The following is a 22046-nucleotide window of genomic DNA, read 5'->3' as shown; positions in this document are numbered from 1 at the left end:
TGAGTGAATACAACACAAAACCGATTCACCTTCATTTTCAGACTGCTGCTTGCTCATTTGTTTTTGTTGCTTATTTGAGCTGCTGTCAGCTCCTCTCCACGAGCAGGCAAAACCCACACACCCCTACTGCTGGTAATGAGGTGCAGAATGAGACCAGCTGACAAGGTATTTTCTCACTGAAAGGTGTTTATGCCAGAATATTTCTTTAGCATAGAGTTGCACAGAGGGAGGCACAGAGATCTAACTAGGACTTACTACTACTAAATAGCAGAAATGTCAAATGAAATGTCGGTGGAGATCTTGAAGTAATTATACCCACTAAAAACCTCCAATTAAGATGTTACTTTCCACCAGAGACAATGGGCCAGATTCTGTATCCAAGGTAACTCCACAAAGCACTTTAGAGACAGCCTGAATTTATACCCCACTCAAAGGTACTGTAATTGATATTATTGTTTTTAATTTCATTTTACAGTAGTAGCCCACCAGGAACCTGGAAAGGACTTGTCAAAGTTATTTATATGTTAACTGAGATGACACAAATAAAGGCAGATTTTACAGGCCAAAAACTACTAAGGAGCATCCACCAACAATTTAGATTTCTTATACTGAACAGCAGCATCACAACTGCAGCAGGTTTATTGTGTTCTGTGTATTATTCTAGCTGAAACTCAAATCACTGCAGTTAAGCATTTAAAAATTCTTCACTATGAACTTATTTAACTTTCAGTCACAAGGAAGATGAGAAAGCTTAAAAGATTCAGCTTTCACATTAAGAGCATGTTCAGGGTGGCAGCACAATGTGCAGATCCACTGCAGTTCATTTCTGTGCAGCATAAATCCTTCAATTCCTCAATTCTCATTATAGCACATCAGGTAAATATAAGATATATATATATATATATATCACAAGATGAGAAATATGGAGGAAGGATGAGCAGAATAGCAAATTTAAACCTATTCAAAAATTATACACGCTTTATAAAACCCTACCCCATGGAAGACCCTCCCAAGACACTTCTGAACAGGATGTTTTCACAGTCTCTGCTGAAGTGGTTCCTATTCACAAGTAATTTTATCTTGCATACAGGACTCATGGACCATACTTAGAGGCCGTGCAGCTCAGACACGTCAAGAGGACGAAGATGGTGAGTGATTCCTGTAAATCCATGGACACAGACTCTTCTACTGTGAATTTAAAAACTCTCCTTAGCTACATGCAGAATTTACATCCTTTCATCCCATCCAGATTTATGGAGATCCTTTTTTTTTTTTTTTTTTTTCATTTCCCTCACTGTTAGCCTTCTAGAGTCCTTAAATGTAAATTTTGAGCTATGAAACTGTGCCTGGTTGTAGCAGGGAGATTCTATTGTGTTTTCTTGTACAGGACATTAAATAGCAGCTTAATGAACCATTTCATATACTAGAAGTAAAAAGTCCCCATTTACTGTAACATATTTTTCTTTAATATTTCAGGCCAGATGTTAAAACTGTATAACAGGATGGAGCTTCCCAGAAAACTACAGATCATTAAACTGAAAAAAGTCACAAGCTTTGTCATCCTATCAAATTGGATAAGTAGTCCTGGGGAAAAACAAGACTCACTGTGTAGTGACGCCGTTTAGTGATGAACCTGTATTGTTAGGTGGATGGTTGGACTTGATCTTAATGGCCTTTTCCAGTGTAAATGATTCTACAATTCTATGATTTTGGGACAGCAAAGCACTTGGGGTCCAGAAGAGATACGCAGGCCTGAAAAGCTATGGCCAGCTGCAGTTTGTGCAAGCCGATAAACTCTGGAAACACAGCTGCAAGTCTTAGACCTGAAAATCAAAACCTGCTACAAGCTACTACAGCTCCCAGTGGCTATTACAGTGTGTGTACATGATATTGAAAGAGCAATGGGCACAGAAGATAACTGTATTTCTTAGGCCTTTTTTTTTCCCCATTATGATGTTTAAAGAGATTTTTGCTGCATGTTAGTGTAAGTGTGGTTGATCTGTAATGTAGCTTGCCCTTGTGATGAAAGGTCTGAGACTGAATAGCAGGGGCCTCTGTAAGAACTAATAGATGTGAAAATCAAACTGATTATCTAAATTAAAGTATTTCTAGCAGAAAATGAAAAAAATCAGATGCATGGTGCCTTTCTGGTTTGCAGAAAATCTCCAGTTGCCTTTTCTGGATTCAGGTTCATTTCATTTCTTTTCATCTCATTTCATTTCACTTCCTACTGTTCTCCTGTACCATTTTACTAGACTTTACTAGACTTACTTTACTAGACATTGTTATTTGATGATAATTCTTCTGTTCCTGTCAGTTTGCACACGTACACTAGAATGATTTTGGTGTCCAGACCTAACATTTCTGTTAAGCATGCTTTTGTTTTTTAGAAGACTATATACTTTAATGCTGTGTGCCCCCCCCCTTTTTTTTTTTTTAAAAATATTCTCTTTCTCTCCATGCTGGCAACTTCCATCTTTCATTTATGTGCCCAGATACCCACCATGTTTTTCCTTACCAGCTCCACAGAGCTCTTGTGGTTACATATCTTGTAGTGATCCACAGGTCTCTGTGGATACTACCAATGTAAGGAATCAGCTCAGAATTAGTCAGATGGTCTCCAGGAATGTATTTATGCTGGAATATTGCTAACTCTTGGCCTTGTGATACATCATGCCCCCTCAGCCCGAAGCCTGCAGAGGTCTCTCTTCGAGAACCACGTCGTGCAGAAGCATTGGTGGTTGGTGTCCCTTCTTCAGCTGCTAGTGGAGTGCTCACAGCCCTACCGGTGCTGTGCCTCAGTGGAAGGAGCTCAGCTCTGTGTTAGTTTGTCCTTCCTGGTTTAGATTAACATTATGCTATTACAAATTTGGCTCAGTGCTCTGCAGCTCTCTGTTCATATGGGGAATCAATAACATTAATTGTGAGAATTGCTCTTTCCCCTCTAAAAGATGATAGCTCTTTTGGAATATTTTCAGGTGTTTGGGTAGCTGCTTTGCTTTGACATTGACACTTGCCCCTTTAGTTCCTTTCTTTCACACAGTCTTCCTACTGCAGGAAACCTGCAAGATGACTTGTAATGCAGTCTCCAAACTGCTCTTTTTGTTCCATTGGAAGTCATCAGAGAACTTAAATATGTTCCTTGCTTTCTCTCCAGGTTTACCTGCTGTCAGCATCAAAGCACCTGGCAGAACTGGCACAATCATCCATGCCAACACCATCCAGCTACCAAAGCTACCCACAAGTGAAGCACCCTGAAAGGCCTGGCATAGGGATTTAATTTACCGTGTCAACTATATTTGGATGGTGACAGAATGAAAATGTTTACCATGCAGGCTTATAAAACCAGTGCTTTCCTCTTCTCTCTTTTGTCAATAGTTTCAATCAGAGTCAAATCTGATCTTGTGAAACTTAGTCTGCGTTTTTGGAAGTGTGCACTTAATTCTTTCCATTTGCTTTTAGCATTTCTTGGCAATATATATACTTCACATTACAAGAACTATCTGATCTAATTATTTCAGTCCTTGCAGCCACTTGCTTCCAATTGCTTCCCTCACCTTTGGATTAGATAATTGCAAACCCTGATGCTTGATGTCAACTAATCACCCACTTGCAGTATTGATCTGCAACCTTCAGGTCTCCTAGAGATGAGAAATGACCACCTAATGACTTGAATTCTGAAAAGAGATGCATCTGGGAAATGTGACATACTGAGAGTTTTATACAGGAAATGACATTACCGGAGGCTTCACCTGGACCCCAGCTTTGCCTGAAAAATAAAAACCATCTTCCAAAGCCCCACTGATACACCCTTCTCCCATGCCTGTTGACTTGAGCTTTTGAATGATCTCCTGTTTAACAATTTGCACCACTGCCTGTTTCCTTTCACAGCTTTCAGAAGATTATGCATGGGTAAACAGAACAAAATCCTTGGTGTTTTTATTTCCTTTTTATATTTTTAGAAGAGTTTCATTCATGTGCTGGAATCAGAAACTCCCATTTTCAGTGTATATACACACCCATGTAAATAAATCAGGTAGAGGCACAAGTTCAACAAATGAACTCTCTCCCACAGAGATCCAATTAAAGCTTGCTGGGCTAGGTTTTATTCTAGAAAAAAAAAAAAAGAAAAAAAAAAAAGAAGCCTTAGGTTTTCACTGCTGAAGCACAAGGATGTACTTTTCATAAAACATGCATATACTCAATGCTTTACAACCTAATTATGATCTTGGGTTTAAATGATTTACATGCTGCACTGAAGTCTGCACTTTTAAAGGCATTTTGGGAAAAAAAAATACAGATTGAGGACAGACAGAAGAATTAGAAAGATTACAAAGAACAAATAAGCACCAAAATTCTTCTGCCTTGTACCACGCATTATTAAACATTAATAAATGCCTCAGAATGTCTTACTGCTTAATTATCTGTTTTGAAAATGAATTATTAGTGAAATGGACATTTTTAGCTTTAACTAAGCAGGAGACCTTGTGGTATGAAGACCTCTGTGTTAAATCACCCAAGAGAGTGGTTTTGCCTGCAGTTCAAATGTAAGTACCTGCCTTTCCAATTACCTAATAATTTCTTTCTGCTGTATAGTCACCCCTGGGTGCAGGCCATTATCACAGGTAGAGACAGAAAAGTTGGCTCGCTAGCAATTTTTAAACAAAATCATGCTTTTGATTCCTTCCTTTACAGCTTATCTTTCCCTTTTCATGTTCACTGGTTCAGAAGAAAAAGGGGATTCTGTGGGTCTGATGTGTGTGATAAAAAGACAAGGAACCAAAAAATTGACATGATGTGTTGGAATTGCTGTATTAAATTGGAGCAGACACCTCACTGGCCCAGTAGATTTTATTTCACAGAAATCAAGCTTTGATGGAAGAGGCCTAAACATACAGCTAGATAATTAGAGACTTACCTGCTTGTGTAACTTTTACCCACTCCCTCACCTCCACCAGCTCACATAGCAGTTATTGGGGGCCCCAACAATAGGCTGGGATTTTAAGTAAACTGCTGTAATTTGTTTAGCACACGTAATGCAATTGTGGATTTCCTGGTACCTATATCCCATCCAATTGTCTAATTTCTCTGTAAGATAGCACAAAGCTCTTTCCTCAGTTATATTTGAGGTAATACATTGCATGGCTAATTGTATGTTTAAAAATTACTTCTTCTGCCTTTGAGTTTCATGGATACTCCCTCGAGAGAAGGTAAATAAGACAATCTAATTTACTTCTTTATATTGCATTTTCTTTCATGTGCCAAATCCCTTTCTTATGTTCCTCCTTTAGGTTAACAGCCTGTATTTCTTTACTCACTTATCACTCTAAAAACCTTTCATTGTCACTGCTAGTCTTTGAAATGTGGTAATATCTGACAGGCCCCTTTTTTCAGGTTAGGGCTAAGGGAAATGCAGATGGTGGTTAGATTGTACAATGGGATTATGGAAGGATAATGAGAAGCAGTGGACGGGAGAGTGAAAGAGAATGAAAAGGCTTGATGGAAGGACGGGGAAAACATGACACAGTTAAGAAAAATAACGAGGAAAGTGAATCATTAGCTACTATGTCATAATGGTACAAAAAGATTCCAAGTTACTGTCCATAGGAGGCAATGATGCCACGTAAGCAACCTCCCTGCACTCTCCCAGGGGTTCACAGGGTAAGATTTAAATCCTTTCCTGCGGGGAATGATTCCCCCTATTTTCTTTTGGAGAAAGTATTGGAAATGGTCCCAATGGGTCCCAACCCAGTCACTGTTAGGTGGCAAATTAAACACCAGGAACTGGAATTAGGGGACAGTGTTGGTGTGTATGGGGGTGGTATATTCTGAAGCTGATGAGGAGAGTAATTGTAGTAATTTCTTCATTCTAACTTCAGCAACCTAATCACAGGAAACAGAAAGGCCTTTGCCTCATTTTGGTTTGCCTTTTTTTTTAAGATAATCTGTGTATCTGCCCATCTGATTGGCGTGGTGTCCTGGTCAGGCAGTGTGACACTGTTCTGGCCACCAGGTTTGCACCATGGATCTCTTACAACAGACTGCTGGATGCTGTCACAGCCAAAGCCCCAGAGCTGACATGAATGGGGATTTGAGAGGTAATTGACAGCAAGCCCAGTAGCTGTCAAGTCTACCATTGATATGTTGGATATAGACCCTACAGAGAACTAACAAAAAAAGGATTCCTCACAAAATGTGCAGCAAGCTGTGGAACTCCTTGCCGCAAGATTACACGAAAGCCACAAGTTTAAAGGGTTTAAGAGGAACCATGAAGAACTCGAGGAAGAGAAATCCATTGAGACTCTTTAAAATACATATAAACGTTCTCCACTGGAAGAATAATGTGTGCCAAAAGGAGATTGGAAACTGAAGACTCTTAGGGGGACATATTATACTTGTTTGCCCAGTTCTTAAGGTGTTTTTTTTTGGTGCTGAGATGGTGTGAAAAGGTACAGTAATTGGTATATTCTGAAATGAGCTGAAAATATAAATGTATTATGATGTACATACAAAGGATACTCCTTGTGACACCAAAATTTAATGAGCATGGATAAATGAGCACCAGAATGACCAGAAAAGCCAGAAGGAAATGATTCCCTGCAAAACAACCAATCCCTCTCTTACCTTTATGTCCAAGTATTAGGAATGACATACACACTTTCAAGACATGAGGCTGGAGTCAAAGGGGATAATTCTAACAGATGAGGGACATAGAAGAACTAGTAGTTTTACAGCACAGTAATTTTCACACATCCCTTCTCATGTTAAATCATTATTATTCTACAGAAGGAAATGACTTGTCTCTTTTGCTCTCTCACAAATGTTAATGATTTGATCATCTCTCCCCTTGCTAACATTCTCCTGTACTCAACAGGTGGTAGGCAACCTATTTCTGTGAAGTGTCCGCATCTAGTACAAACATAATAGTTAAAACTGCTACTATTGCTCCCAAACTGCAATTAAAGCATGCTGTTTCTGCTGCAGACCTAAGGAATGGTTTGTGTACCTGAAAATTCATCAGTTTTTCCCACCCAAATTAGTTGTAATGGAAAAATTACAACCCTCTCTACAAGTTTTGCACCAAATAAAAAAAGACAAAACTTGGAAGAGATACAAAGGAGGGAGAAGCCCAAAGAAAAGAGAACAGAATATACAAGTCATTATACATAAGATATATTAGATACCTATTAGTTTGAGAAAACAGAAAGTGAAGGACCAGTGAGAATGTGACAGATTATTTTATCTTGGAGAGTGACGAGGATCGGTCATTATTTCCAAAACTTCCCACACCAGGCTGGTGTTTAGGGGTTGGTATTACCAAACAGGTAAATAGGGACAAACTGTCCTCTTCAAACACTCTTCAGTCTTTCCATCAAAACACAGACAGTTTGGGACAATCCAAATTAAGGGAGAAGCAGTATCACGGCTTCCTGCTAGAGATTGCAGGATTTCTGAGCCAGGGCTACTTGTGTCAAATTGCCACAGTTCTGGCATGTGCTATCTCTTCCCGTGCCAGTTTTTTTGAACTGTTGTTGAGCCATGTGGCCACATACTGCAAATTCTGTCATCAGTACAAACAGGATAATCCACAACATTTGGGACTCTGCAGATGAATTAAGCTTTCTGTTTGCTGAAGCTCTGGTGATGAAAGAAGAGGAACAAGAGGATAAAATGGTCATTTCTAGTTATTGCTTCCGAGCAAGAAAGGAGACCTTTCTGAACTATAAGAACTGCAGAAGGTGTGCAATTTTCCCTCACTACTAGTTAGTATTTAACAGTGTCATGGTTAGCCAAGTAATTACTAGCTAAGTGGTGAAGCAGCCAAATGATGAAGGCCATGGCCGTGCAGATCTCATGGACTTCAGAAGAGCAGCGTTGTGTTTCCTGTTGTAGGGAAATGCTGTGTGACAGCACACTGAGATGCAGCACGGGCATTTACTGTCTCTGCCCAAGGATGGGACTCCTTTCATTGAATTCTTGCTGTCTAAAGCATCCCCTGTACTCAACACGTGGTAGGCAACCTTTTCGCTTGAAGTGTTCAGACTAGCTTCCTAGAATCACTACATAGTCCCTGAAGAGAGAGGTACCTTTGCAGACTGATTCATCACTCTTTATTTATATATATTTGTTTGAATTTTATATGTATTTCTTACGACAGTCTGACATCCTCTGGAAGTGCCCATCTGTCTTCTTGGCTATAGAGGCATGGAGCCTAAGCAGCTGACCTAGACCAGACAATAACATTTAAACATAGGCAGGATGAATCCTCTTTATTCTGTTAGTAACCAGTGATTGAAATGCTGTTTTCTCACAATTTTAGGATGTTTTCATCATCTTCTTTTCTCCCTCTCTTGAGCGTTCTGTGAGAAGGCCAGGTGTTTTCCAAGTCATTTCCCTCTTGCTAAAGGTTTTCTGTAGCAGAAGAAGCTGTCAGCCTGCAAAGGACAGCGGGCAGGGAGGTAGAAAGAGCATCTTTGTCTCTGTAGTCTGCTCCCTATGTTGGAGGACAGTTTTGAAGCAGAGGAGCTTTGATACAGGTGACCTAAGTTGTTTTAATTGAAAACTGCACACATGAGAAGTTCTCTTAAATGTATTGAGAATGACAAGGTCAATGTTTTGCAGAAACCTTTAAAGTGGCAACTCATTGGCCTTCTTCAGAATAGCTCAATATGGTGCGTATCACTGCATTCTGGTGTGGAAAAATCAAATTAAATGACAAGACATGTAAGAAAAGTAAACTGCTATAGATAGGAGAAAACAAAAATTTAAGATATTGGTGTAAAACAGAAAAAGATATGAGTGAATATTTCCAAGTGAATTGTTTTAATTATGACAAATATACAAGTAAGGTCTTCCCAACATAAGTTCTGTTTGTGTGTGAGTTTGTAGTAAGGGAAAGGCCTCATGTAATTGGCAGTTATGTATTACTCTCTGCAGAGGATATTGTATATACACAAGAAGTTATTTATCCTAATAGTTAGAAAGTGAAACATCTAAATTTTATCTCAGGCTCTTGTTCTTTACCTCTTCCCTTCTTACATCTGAGTGTAGCCACTGCTGTGGACCCCCATCCCCCTCCTCTTCTGGAACCAGCCTTTAATGAGTGACATTTGTCATTAGTAATGTGTAAATTTTCTGGAGCAGCATCACTTTTGTCACAGTAACTGAGTACCCACTAATGTGTTTATTATTCACAAACCAGACTATGGTTGTAGTTTGTCTTCATATCTTTTGCTGAGCAAAAATACAACATGGAGAACAATACACAGGGAGAGAAAAAAAAAAAAGCCCCCCCCCCCCCCCCAAAAAAAAAAAAAAGAAAAGGATGTAATTCTGACATACACAAATACATCTAATTAAATTATGAGCCATTAGCATTAAATCACTTGCTGTTTCAGCCAGGGAGCTGAGAGCCAGCAAAAGTTTCAAAGCTGTACCTATGTCTACTCCACCAGGCAGTGGAAATTTGTGCTGAAAAAAACAGCCATCTTTAAAGATGTTCATAGAAATTTATGGACAAAACATCCTCTTGATGGCGGACATAGCTGTTAAGTAATTTAATACAGGAAAATACTTACAAAAACAGGTTAGCTGTCTTCATTATCATCTGAAAGGGACTCATGAGGACTTCTGAGATTATCACGTTATTCACATGCCCTATTGCTTTTCCCTTCAGGTTGAGATCCTCATTACTCAGGAAACCTGCAAGTTTTTGAACACTCTCTCTTCACTGCGTGGCCTAGCCCAGAATTACTGTGGATAAACTAAGAATAGTTTATTTTGTACCAAACTTTTTCAACTCTCTGATGTGGTTTTGTTCCCAGTCAATTAAGGTCATTATTTTTTTAAGGCTTTATCCACAGTTTGTGATACCAAGTGGTCTTTCAAAGCTTCTAGAACCTGAACACGTGTGGAAATATTAAAATATCTTTTGTTATTTTAAAAAGACAAGTCAAGACTTTATATAACCTTGCATTCCAATAGTGCAAAAATAAACATATTTGAGATCTTCTTGATGATATACTCTCATCTACTCTGTTATCTAAGAGTCTGTGAGTTTGCTTGTTTCAGTCCTCTCACAAACCATGTCATATTTGCTCACAGATAAGATTTTCTAAGATGTGGAAGATATCTCAGTCTCTGTGTGCAGCAGAAGGCCTAATGGGAAGGCAGAAGTTATTTCCATTATTACCATGAAGATTGTTGGATGAGCTTTCTAACAATCAGGTCAGGAATCTGCTTCCTACCCAAAGGTGATGGTTTGGGAAGTAGTAGGAGCAGACCTTTTAAACCAAAGGGCCATGCTGAGAAACCTGGGGCCCTTTGGTGGAACAGAATCAGAACTAACACCATCATCTCTTCAGCATTGAACCCTTGAGCAGAAGCTGTTCTAGAGAAGGAAAAAAAGTAGAATTCACCTGATCAAAGCTGTGCTGTTAAAAGACTGTGCATCTGGCCTAGTGTCCCTAGCTCACTAGATATCTACAGAAAGAAATTTATTTTACTACCCTCTACAGCTGCCCAACTCTCTCCAGAGCATGTGCCTATAGATTGCCTCCTCTAAATTAATTATTCAACTAAAATGATGTGCAGGCAATTTCTATGCTTGTTACTCTGAAATATTAGCCAAATATTCTATCTAACAAGTCATGCTTCGAGCCTGAATACTTTAAGCATGCATCAGAGTCCTTGGAGCTGACCCAATTCATCCTCCGTCCTTGACTGTCTCCTCTGCCTGTCTTGCATAACCATGAGTACACCTGTGCTCAGGGTGTGTTTTTGCAAAATAGGAATGTTGGTCCTGTGAAGTGCTTTGACGTCTGAGGAAAAGAGCTGGCTTTTAAATTATACGTGGGTACTATGACCATCTTTTGAAAAGTCTGTTTGAACCAAAGGGGTTGCAAAATGAAAACGAGATAAGAAAATGACTGAGTATTTAAATTACATACATAACCAACAGAAAGGAAAATTTCATACTTCATATGTACAGCTAGTTACAATTTCAAAAAAACGTTGTAAAGATTTTGGATTAATTTCCCATTCCAGATGATGTCAGTAACAATCTTGCTGGGTAGAAGCCTTTGGATGCTATCTTGATCCCTGATAATTAGTAACAGTGATAAATGTATAGTGCATAGACAGAATAGTTCACAGAAATCACAACATTTCATCTAATTTTGCATGCAATGAGGTGGCTTCAGGTTCAGCTCACTTGCCCTCATTCCCTCTCCCATTATGCAGTGTGGTGGCCCCTGGGAGCTTATGCAGAATCAGCTCATCATCGATCCTTCCAAACTCATCCCCATAAATAAGTACTTCAGAAACATCTCTGCAGTTGCTGATTTGACGAGAGAGGAAGTCTTTCCCCCTTACCTCAGAGTAACTCACCATGTCCTACCAAACCTGATGTAGATTTTGCCTCATTTGGGATGACTGATGTTTTAAATATTTATAAACCACTGATCATACTGAATCATCCACTGCAGGACAGTACTTGAGTGTTTTCCTTTTTTATTTTTTTATTTTTATTTTTTTCCCAAGGAAACTGCACAGCACTTACTTGCTGTTTCTAGGTGCAAAAAAAAAATAATCCTGTAAATTAATCAAATCACTGGATCTGGACCTTAGCTGTGTACATTTTGTCAGCTCTACAGAATTCAGTGGTTCTCTGCTGGTCGACCCTCCCCTAACGATGCAGTCCCCTGTGCCTCCACCAGGAAAGATGCTGGGGGACGATTTGTATGTTGGAGTTTGGTTTAGGCTTTAAATGGGAATGACTGTTAAAAGACCAGACTGTGAACAGTGTAGTTGACGGAAGAACTTGTCCACCAAACTTATTCTTCTATCAATTGGTACATATCCTAGTAGGTCTTAAAAAAAAAGCCATCATCACATCTCAGAAAGACACCTGAGTCCTATGCCAAGGGGTGGGACAGCATTCCTGGTGTTTGCTAAGTAGTTTATGCCTAAGCTGCCTCAAGGCTCTGCTCACTGATGAGCTCATTCTTATGTATTACTGTAAAGCTGTTGCTGTGCAGCAGCACTGCTACTTGACTCACTCTATCATAAAGAAAGGTGCTTTGCTTTGAACAGTGCCGGTGACCTTCAGAAATACGAAAAGTTCAACCAACCACCAAACTATGCTGAGGTGGGGGAAAGAAAGGACGAAAATATCACAGTATTGATATTTGGGGGCATGACCTGAGTATAAATGAATATAAATTAATTATTATAAATTCCTTGTATGGGTCACAACATTTCTTGCTTCCTCTGGGACCCTTGAGGATGCCATCGTGTTTTGGTAGGGCACATGTCTGGCAGTGCCACTGCCTTGTTGCAGTGACCAAGCATTTGGAGACAGCTTCTGAAATGGACCCTTGTTGGAAACCTTTCTTGCCTTGGATGACACTTGAATATTAGGTGCTAATATTATTTTTGAGTCTCTATGAACGTTGCAATATTCATGATCATTTGTATCATGATCCCTCTTGTTACAGGTGAATTCAGTGCCAGATAGCTGCTGACTGGGAGGGAGGAGGAGCAGGACCAGTAACGGGCACTTGAATGGTCCATGATGACTTTCAGAGTGCTTTTTGCTTGGATGTACTCTGGCCAACTCGGATGCCGCAGGGAAAGGTCCCAGCTCCTACCAAATCCTGCAGTAGCTGAGGAAATTGAGCACTTAAGCGACTAGTCTGTTGGCATCATTCCTGCTGAGCAGGTCGTCTTCTGTAGCTTGCAAATCCCTAAATCCCTCCTGAGACCATGGAAGGGAGCAGACACAGAAGCATCAATCAAAAGACTGACAGCTGTGATTCATACTGAAGTGTTTCCTGCTAGAGCAGGAAATGAGCTAATAGAGCTAATAGAGCTAATGCAGGTGGCCTCTTCAGACAGAGGCTTTTTTTTTCTTTTCTTTTCTTTTTTTTTTTTTTTCCAGTTCTATTATGTCGTTCTTGTGGAAGGCACATTTATTCTTATGTCTCCTTGTTCATTTGGCTTGTTGGAGTAACCCTGCAGTAAAGGTGAGTACCGTAGAAAGGGCCTGAGAACTCCATTTGTCATAACTTTTTACTGCTTTCCCTCCAAAACCTGAGGACAGAACATGACTCTTCAGTTTATTTTTGTCAGTTTATTAAAGCTATTTTTTTCTCTATTTCCAGGATTGGAAAAACTTGTGGATCTTCCCCTTTGGATCTGCCTTGGGAGGTGGTTTGGACTACAGTGTGATTTATATGTGCGGAGTGACATACACCTGCTTACACACCAGCCTGGTTTGCACACCGGAGTCACGCTGGCTTAAGGTGTAAGATTTACATCATTATTTCACTAAGGTATTTTGAGATTGCAGAGCAGTTGAATTGAAGCAGGCTGCTGTGAACACTAAAGCCAGGCAAGTGCACCACGTGCACAGCACAGGCCCTTGTGCTGGGCTCTAGCTACAACCCGATCCCTTTCATTTGCACCAAGAGCTGCTCAGCACAGGGGGAGTTAGTAGATGGTGTTGTCAGAGAGATGGTTATTGGCCAACATACATCACCTCAGGGATTTGTACAACAGTACATCTCACCCACCGTGCCTAGATGCTTGGAATACAAGCAGTTGCTGTTTCTGTAGATGGTGCTTGAAACACCCAGATTCCACTATATCCCACGCAAGTGTTACACTCTAAAACCTCTATCTTTCTATAAGAATTATATTAACTAATTTCTTGGGAAAAAAAATAGCCTGAAAAAATGGATACTCTATGATGCGTAGAAATAATGACCCCTTTGATGGGGCACCACAAACTGTATCAGCAGCACAAATCTCTACCCTTTGAATTGCAAAAGGGATTGTATTTACTGACTTGGGCCATGTGCTAAAGGGGGATATTTTGGCAGTGTACTACATTGCTGTTAGTAGGCAACAGAAAGATGCTGAGGATGAAAAGTCCTGTTTCGTTTTGTTTTTCTGGAAGGGGGCTGCACAGAGCTCAGAGCCAGAATCACAGGAAGAATGGCTGGGAACATGAGTGTCATGTAATCCTTCTGTAAGGCAGCTGAGTTAATAAGTAGGATTTGAGTCACCCGTATCAGAGATTCCCAATCCGTTCCCATTCCAGCTGCAGGTGACAGCTCATCTCTCTGCATTTATTGGGCCATAAAGTGAAGCAATGATACCTGACTATCTTCTAGGACTAGGAGATAGCGTCTTAATAAAACGTTCTATGAAGCAATTTTCAATAAATAATAAGCAGTAAGGAGACAGAAAATTTGAAGTTATCAGCTTGATCCTAGATAAATATGTTTTTCTTGAGCAGAAATTGAAAAATTGCTGTCTCTCTCTAACTTACACTGCCTCAATGGGATTCCAGAGGGATACATGAGGTGAAGGTTAACCTTCCCTTGTAGCAATAATGTGCTGCAGCTTTGCACAAATGAATAACTTCCTACATTCATAACATATAAGGATAAGAAGCAGTTTTGCACCATTGGGTCTGACCAATTTCACAAGCTATTGCATTTCATGCAGCCATCCATGTATGAAAGTATCTTGTTTGACTAAAGCATGTCTGTCGGAATAGCTAACGGGGCTGAAACTGAACACCAAAAAGTGGAGGATCTTGCTCCTCTCTTTGTTACCCATTGTAATGGAAAATCATCCTTACTTTTAAATGTATGTGTATATTTTTTCATAGAAATGAGTATAGCTTCAGCTTCCAAATATGTATATGAACTCTTCTGGACATGTCTTTTTCCACTAGTTTTAAAACTCTTTGAGTACCCAGACATTTTTCCCCGTGAAGGTACTTAAGCAAAGTCAGCAAGTCACCAGCCATTCTACTCTGTGATACGTTAAACAGTCTGATCCTGTCAAGTTTCTCACCATAAAACATTTTCTCTGGTCCTCAAAGGCCTTACAAAAAGCCTACATTTAGTTTGTATGTACAGTTAGCTCTACCAGCCAAGATATATGTCTCAACCAAACATTATTCTTTCTCTTAAAGATGTTTCAAGGCAGTTTTTCTGTAAATCCATACTGAAAAATGAGGGCTAGAGGGGTTTGCAAGTCCAGAGAATGGAGATTTCTTTTGACACTTGTTTTGGACAAGGAGAAAAAACACTTGCTTGGCAACTCTTGGTGGTAGAGAAAACGTCAGAAAGTGAATAAAGTTTGTGTTGCTATTTGTAGATAATGGGCCTCATTTGTTCTTAATCATGCATGTGAAAAGATTGGTTTACTGTATGTTTTTTTGTTAGTGATCTTTCATTGTCCTTGTTAGGCAAAGAAGGAAAAAGGGAAAATAATTTCCTTGACAGAAAATGCAGTCTGGATAGGAGGATCTGGATGAGAAAGAAGATTTTCTCCTTCCAATAGTCTACGGATGCTATTAGAAGGGTTTTCAGTGAAAAAAAAAAAAAATTTAAAAAAATAATTTCAGGAATTGGCATTATCTAAATCGTGAAACTGGTTTGTTGTTGTTGTTGTTGTTTTTGTTTGTTTGTTTGTTGTTTTGTTTTGTTTTGTTTTGAAGATGTTTAGAGCTGAAGCCTTTGCATGGAGACCACAAATTGTAGTTTAGTAATTGTCTTCTGAATGACAGAACACTCCTTTTCAATGATTAACGAAAATAATAGTATTAGCAAAACTTTCAGTTCTTTCTCAGTCAAAAGCAAATCTTAGTATCAGTAAGAACATGTCCTCTCTCAAAGTATCACAAACAAATAATACAATATTTTCTTTTGATAAAGATGTAGGATATTTTGAGGCAGGTATGAGGCGACCTTCCTGGCTGGTCAGACTTCTACAGTGTAGTTGTCTACACCTAAGTTTGACAGCTTTGGCTTCCCTTGGGGCATCAAGGAAAGAGGCACTCGTGGGACACGTTTCATAGGGTCTATTTTAAACAGCTCCTTTAGGAGAAAATGAATCACACTCCAAAAGTACCTAGATAACAGGCTCAGGCACAGAAATCTACATTTTCTTATGTTTGTATTCAGGTCCACAAATTCACCTTCTTCTCCACAATATGCATGGCACAAACTACAAAATCCTCTTACTCTTTCTCTAAATCCTCACTAAACCAAGCACACAATCTTCCTCTACACCATGGCAGTTCTGGCTCATAAGGATTTCTAGCTTGTAGATCTCTTTGCCCTTGAGTGTATTTCTAATGTATTCATTCAGTGATTTGTCAGGAATAGACACAGTTGCTTTTCCGAGCTACAGGATAGATTTGGATGCTCTGGAGTGAGTCACCTTCCCAGTGTCCAGATTCTTTTTTGCATTAGTTGTCAGTCCAGGCTCTTTGAATTCAGCACAGTGGATTCACATCACAAAGATCATCTTTTTGCATGATAGCTTACATGCACTACTTGTCATAAGAAACAATCTTTTTATATTGGCATCTGGCCTGGGTCATTTTCAGCCTTTAGCATGGAAAAGTGGCTTGCAGCATTCACTGATGTCACTTCATGTGCTTTTAGGGATTTACCAAGAAGGTGTGAATTCATGCTCCTTCACAAAGAGTTTTTGCAAAAGTTCCTAACATTGTCCAAGTTACAAAATGTGTGTTCTGTGAAAAAAGTGTTTTCTTTCCATGAGTTTTGCTTTCCTGTAAAGACGGCGCTGAGTGGGAAAGGCAGATCTCAAATGTGTCTCTGCTTTCCTCAACAGTAACACGTCTCCCCATCCTGGCGCCATCCCTTCCTGCTCTGAGTGCAAGCTCTTTCCCTGGGTCTTTCAAGCCCTTTCTTTCTATAGATGTTTGGGAGCATTTTACGTTTCTCTTCTGGCATCTTGGTACCACTGTATGTTTCCTCTGCACTTTACGTTCTTTCAGGAGGTCATCACCACAGCTGTCTGATCTGTCCTCAGAGGGCTTACCTAAATTTCTCAAACGCTCTGAACAAAGCTTTGCCATTATTTATCTTTCTGAAATCTAGATATCCTGTTACTTACTTCAGTTATTGTCCTTTTATATGACAGTAGGCAGCTATCTAGCCTGCACTAATCCCTGTATAATGTCCAACACAATGATGTAGGAAATCCAAAAAACATTTATTTTCTAAAACACCCACAACTTACATAACTATAGAACACTTCAAATAAGTATGTGACTGAGAAATATGTAAAATTAGAAAGGACTGAACTGAAATGTGCTTGGTACTTGTCACAAGTGTTGCTTATAGATTTTATGCTTCTTCAGAGTGGGTGTCATCAGGGGTATGATTATCTGCTAGCTAAGGAATAAATTATTTCCATGCCAGTCTAAGAAATGCTTTATATATGGCTGTGGAACAAGACTGCAAGCTGAAATGCTGTTCCTCCATCTCACCTTAGGTACTTCTTTGAGATATGATGCTAGTTTGTATACATATTTCTTGGAAACATTTCTCAAGAGTTAAAAATAAAAATAAATCCAGGTGATATCAAATATACCCTTCAAAAATAAGGTTTTGAACACAAGGCAATCTTCCAATGCTTTTATTTTTATTTATTTATTTATTTGCAATACAGACCTTGTATCTAGTGCTTTCTCTGACATGGCAGACTTGACAGAGCCAATGACATGATATAAATTGTTTTACTTGTTTGCTTTTCATGAAGCTAGGAAGTGAAAATGATTACACAATGATCTTATTTATGCAGTGATGTATTCCTCATCTGATTTTGTCTCCTCAGCTGGTACCTGCCTCAAATCAAATTCAGATGACTAAGGAAAGCATTTACATCTGAACTAGCTGTATATATTCCTCTTATTGTTCCCTTTCATATGGAACCTAAACACTTCCAGGGTGCAATTGGATGCAATTTCTCTCATACATAACTAATGCCTAAAATAGGTTGGATATATGGTACCCTAAAAGTGACAGATGCTTACTGGCAGCACAGAGCCTTGCTTTTTGATCACAGTTTACTGATCCAAAGGATCGTCAGTCCCTTCTATTATTCAGTAGGACAGAAAATATCTTAACCTATTTAGCATTTAAATAAGCTCCACCAATAATCATTAATGATTTCACAACAAATTCGAGTAAATTGTGCCTTAAGAATTTTTTTTTTCTATACGTGACCATCCAAAGTCTTAGTCAAAAAAAAGAAGACAATCTCATCAGCCAGGGTAGAGTGATTAATGAAATTCTTTAGCCAACACACAGTTTGGGTAATGTCTTCTTTTTCATCTGCTAACACAGTGAGAAAATCTTGATACAGCAGAAGCTGCTATGTTGACCTTTGATACAGGTTGTGGAGAGGGGAAACCATGACTCATCCACATCTAGCACTTCGATGTCATCTCTCATCGGTAAAGCTGCTCTACTCAAAATCTCTTGCACCATCTGTTGCTTTTGATCAGTCTGCTCTCAGTGCTGTCATTAGCACTGTATTACGTATGCCAAGCTTATCCATTAACAAGCTGTCTTGTTGTTGGATAGATGTTATATGTCCCTCTGTCATTATGGACGACGTGTAATACTTGTCCAAATTCAACCTCCAGTTTATGGTGCATGCATTCTTGTCTGAATCTTTTACATTACTGGCTCCGACGTGACTTCAGAAATACACCTAGCCCTAACAGCAAAGTTAGTCCTTATCATCACTCTTTGCAAAGAGATTCCTGAAGAATTCAATCAGGCCTTGGTATCCAGCACTTTCTAATTGTAAAATAAGCAGTATCTGACTCATCCACCGTGTATATTTTTATACTGGTTATGTCCTTTATATTTCTGAAAGGATAACAGTAATAAAATGAATGAAAATGAACTTAATTCAACATCTTCCCCCCTGACAATGGCAGGTTCTTGATGCCCATTTTCTTTGCTGCAGGATTTTACCTATATCTTTCTGTATATCCAGCACTCCACTGCTCCTCTGTCCTTAGAAATACTTGTTTGTGTTTGTTTATTTATTTGTTTGCTTTCTGTCCAAAGATACATTCTGTTGTACAGGTTAGATTCATTAAACATCTTCTAGAAGTTTCTTCTCTGCCAGAGTCACTGCTGTCTTTCTTTCTTGACAAACGAGTGATCTGAAGTTATTTCACTCTAAACCTGCTGTGACATTTTGCTATTTGATTCATTCAAGTATATCAGCTCTGTTTCAAATTTCTGGCAATGTCAAGAACTGGAACATGCTGGAGAAGCCAGGCAGCCCTCAGAACACTTTTTCTGTAATATGTATCCTGAAGGGATGGTTGTGTGGCACCATATCTCCTGAAATTGGTGAATTATGTATGTTTTCTTTCCTTCTTTTGAAAAGTTTCCACTAGCTCATCCATCTTTAGGGATTTATATTTACAACAAAAGTTGCCTGTTTAAAGTGAGCGGCTCACCACTCCTCTCCCAGATTGTCATAATAACGTAAATATATAAAATAAACAATAAACAGTGGAAACAAATGCACAAGCAGAAACAAAAATTGTCACAAAATGGTCTCATTCCTACTAACATAGGAATATTAGCACTAGGAAAAAAAAAAAAAAAAGTCTCTCAAACCACACAGATAGATATTTAACTAAGATTTTGCCAGGTACCAGCTCTCCTCCAACCCAAGAACTCTCTATATGGTCATCCCACTGCCTATGGACAGAGCAGTGAAGCAACCTTTTGTGGGCCATACTGTGATGGAAAATTGACTTGAAGATGCAGGAGATGCTGTTTGTCTTTGAGCTGTAGCAGAGATCTCACTGAAAACCTCTGACAGACCACAGTGCTGACTGCAACACACGAGCAGGTCTGGGGAGCACAGCCTGACAGAGATGGGCCAGACGTGCTCAGACACTGAACCCTCTTATTTCTGCAAATGAACAAAGGGGGTGGGGAAATTAGCATAAATTATCTCATTAACTAAGTCTGAGAACTTAGTTCTCAGACAAAAATTAGGACAGTCTTTAGACAAGCCAAGTCTGTAAACTGAACCATAGCACTTCAGCAAATATATTATATTTGTGTTAGGAATAAGGGTTGATCCCAGCGGGGATTATTTTCATTGCTGGTGCCACAATGAAAACATAATTTGTAAAATTGTTCTGCATGCTAATGAAGTAACCACTCATTTTAAAGCCATGAAAACTTTAAACTTAATGGTGGTCATAAATCTTGTGGCTAGCCTTCCAAAGTGTCAGAGGATGAGTGTTTTATTTGGTCTTCTCTCTGTAATAGCAATATTTGTGATCTCCCAGTGGCGTGTGAGTCTATCTATCATTTCTTAATGAGGGAATATGAGAGGGTCATACAATGACCAAATCATTTATGTCTTCTATTCACAGGGGCAGGAAAATAATCATCTTGGAGGACTTTCCACTTCAATCATTGCACCACAGGAGAGCCTTAGTTTGTGTCTGACTCAAACCTCTCAGGGAATCCTTTCATGGCCATTTTCTTTTTCTGAGAAATGGCTGATCTTTTCTGAAGCACACGCATAAGCACAAAGCAGAATTAGCCCTCTGAGCATCTGCTTTACATGAGTTCATCTCATCCTGCCAAGCCTGCGTGTTTGTGGCTGCCTGTGGACCCAGTCTTCCCACCCTCCCACTTCTTGGGGCTTCAGCATCTGCCAATTGACTCTCTCAATTGAGTCTGTAAGATGGAACTATTAAAAATATTGTTTGTCTTTGAAATTGAAACTCAAAGGAGGGTTTTTATTTTTTACCTAGATCATTGGTCCCATGAGTTTACATTGATGTGTGGGAGGGAGGGATGTAGATTAGCTTGGAAGCAAGAGGAAGAGATGAAGAAAGGTATTAGTTAGGTCCACTCCCCCGCCAGACCTAGTATTTTATGAAACCACTTGCTTTGTAGTGAACCAGCCATTTCCATTTACTCCTTCTGTTTTTGTCTCTATGTACCTTTCTTACAAAGTTTAGTGCTGTGTGTGTTTACGAGATGATTGAAGGCAGCCAGAGTTGTACTGCTCCAAACAATAAATGAAACTTTACTGCCCTGAAGAAATGTTTTCATTTCCAAGCAGCCTCTATTGGCCTTGATTCAGTGAAAAAAAAATCCAATAAAATAACTTCTGCAGCTGATAACTTTTTGCTGTACAAAGATCTTTCAAACCCTTACAAAGGCTATTGTGAAAAGTAATAAACAAATCTTTAGGATAAATGTAGAAAATTCTCTGATGATTAAAGAAAAATTCCCCAAAGATTAAGCAAATTAAGAAAGTATATGTTCAAGATCTGCCTTTAAAGGATTGTTGTTTGGGTTGGATACAGAATTGATTCTCACAAACAAAATGATTGTGTTTATTCTTTTGGCTTTCTTTCAGATTATATTTACTCACAGGCAAAACAAAAATGATACTTATGTACTTTTATTTTGTCTGGTTTATATGAGCATCAGATATATATACATATAGGCATACAAAGTGCTTCTGTCATTACTAAATATATTTACGATTAATAAATTGGATATTTTTTTCTAATTTAATTTCACTATTTATATTAGAGTAGGGTATATAATTTTTATTGCAGACCTTGTCTGATGAATATTCTTTCTATTCAGGATTTCTCTGCAAACAAAGCCTAATTCTTCCAGGTGTAATTGCCTTTCATAATTATTTTCTCAATAATTCATGCAAAAAATTTGCAGCCATAATTCATTCTTAAGCGGATTCATTGGGCCCATTTGAATTCTGAGTTACGGTGGTTGGGAGCATAATCATTCTGTATGGTTCTATCCTTGATGGCAGAGGCAATTGAATCAAACTTTTCATTCAGCCTAAGTGCTCTTCTGAATTGGGATGGATTTGTGTGTGTGATTTAGTATCTTTCCATGATGGAAGCAAATTGACTGCAACTCTTTTAATTAGGTGTCTGGTGCAACTGGAAACTTTTGATGACTAAATTCTTGAATTCTCTAATTGATCTGAAAAAAGTTGTGTTATTAATCATCCTGAGTAAAAACTCTTCACCAAAAAAAATGCTAAAAGGTAAGTAAATGGGAAGTCAAAGTCCATTTGTTTTAAAAATCAAAGGAATATTTGGGAGGGTTGTTTTGGTCTGCTGTTGATAATAGCTAAGTAAAAAATGTTCTAATTAGCTGAAGACTATGTAGCTATGT

At 38.9% G+C, this 22046-nt stretch overlaps 1 long non-coding RNA gene across 2 annotated transcripts; it reads left to right on the top strand.

The window, feature by feature from the left end:
- Positions 1–3718: 3718 nt before the first annotated feature.
- On the top strand, positions 3719–20476 carry LOC136789595 (uncharacterized). 2 transcript variants are annotated; one of them, XR_010828294.1, is made up of 3 exons: positions 3719–5661; positions 13164–13306; positions 20252–20476. It is a non-coding gene; the product is annotated as an uncharacterized lncRNA (long non-coding RNA). The 2 variants fall into 2 exon arrangements; XR_010828293.1 differs by having other exon boundaries at positions 13164–13334.
- Positions 20477–22046: the final 1570 nt, after the last annotated feature.

Source organism: Anser cygnoides, chromosome 1 (genome assembly GCF_040182565.1).
Source record: "Anser cygnoides isolate HZ-2024a breed goose chromosome 1, Taihu_goose_T2T_genome, whole genome shotgun sequence".
Taxonomy (NCBI): domain Eukaryota; kingdom Metazoa; phylum Chordata; class Aves; order Anseriformes; family Anatidae; genus Anser; species Anser cygnoides.
This window is presented reverse-complemented; position numbering and strand designations above follow the sequence as displayed.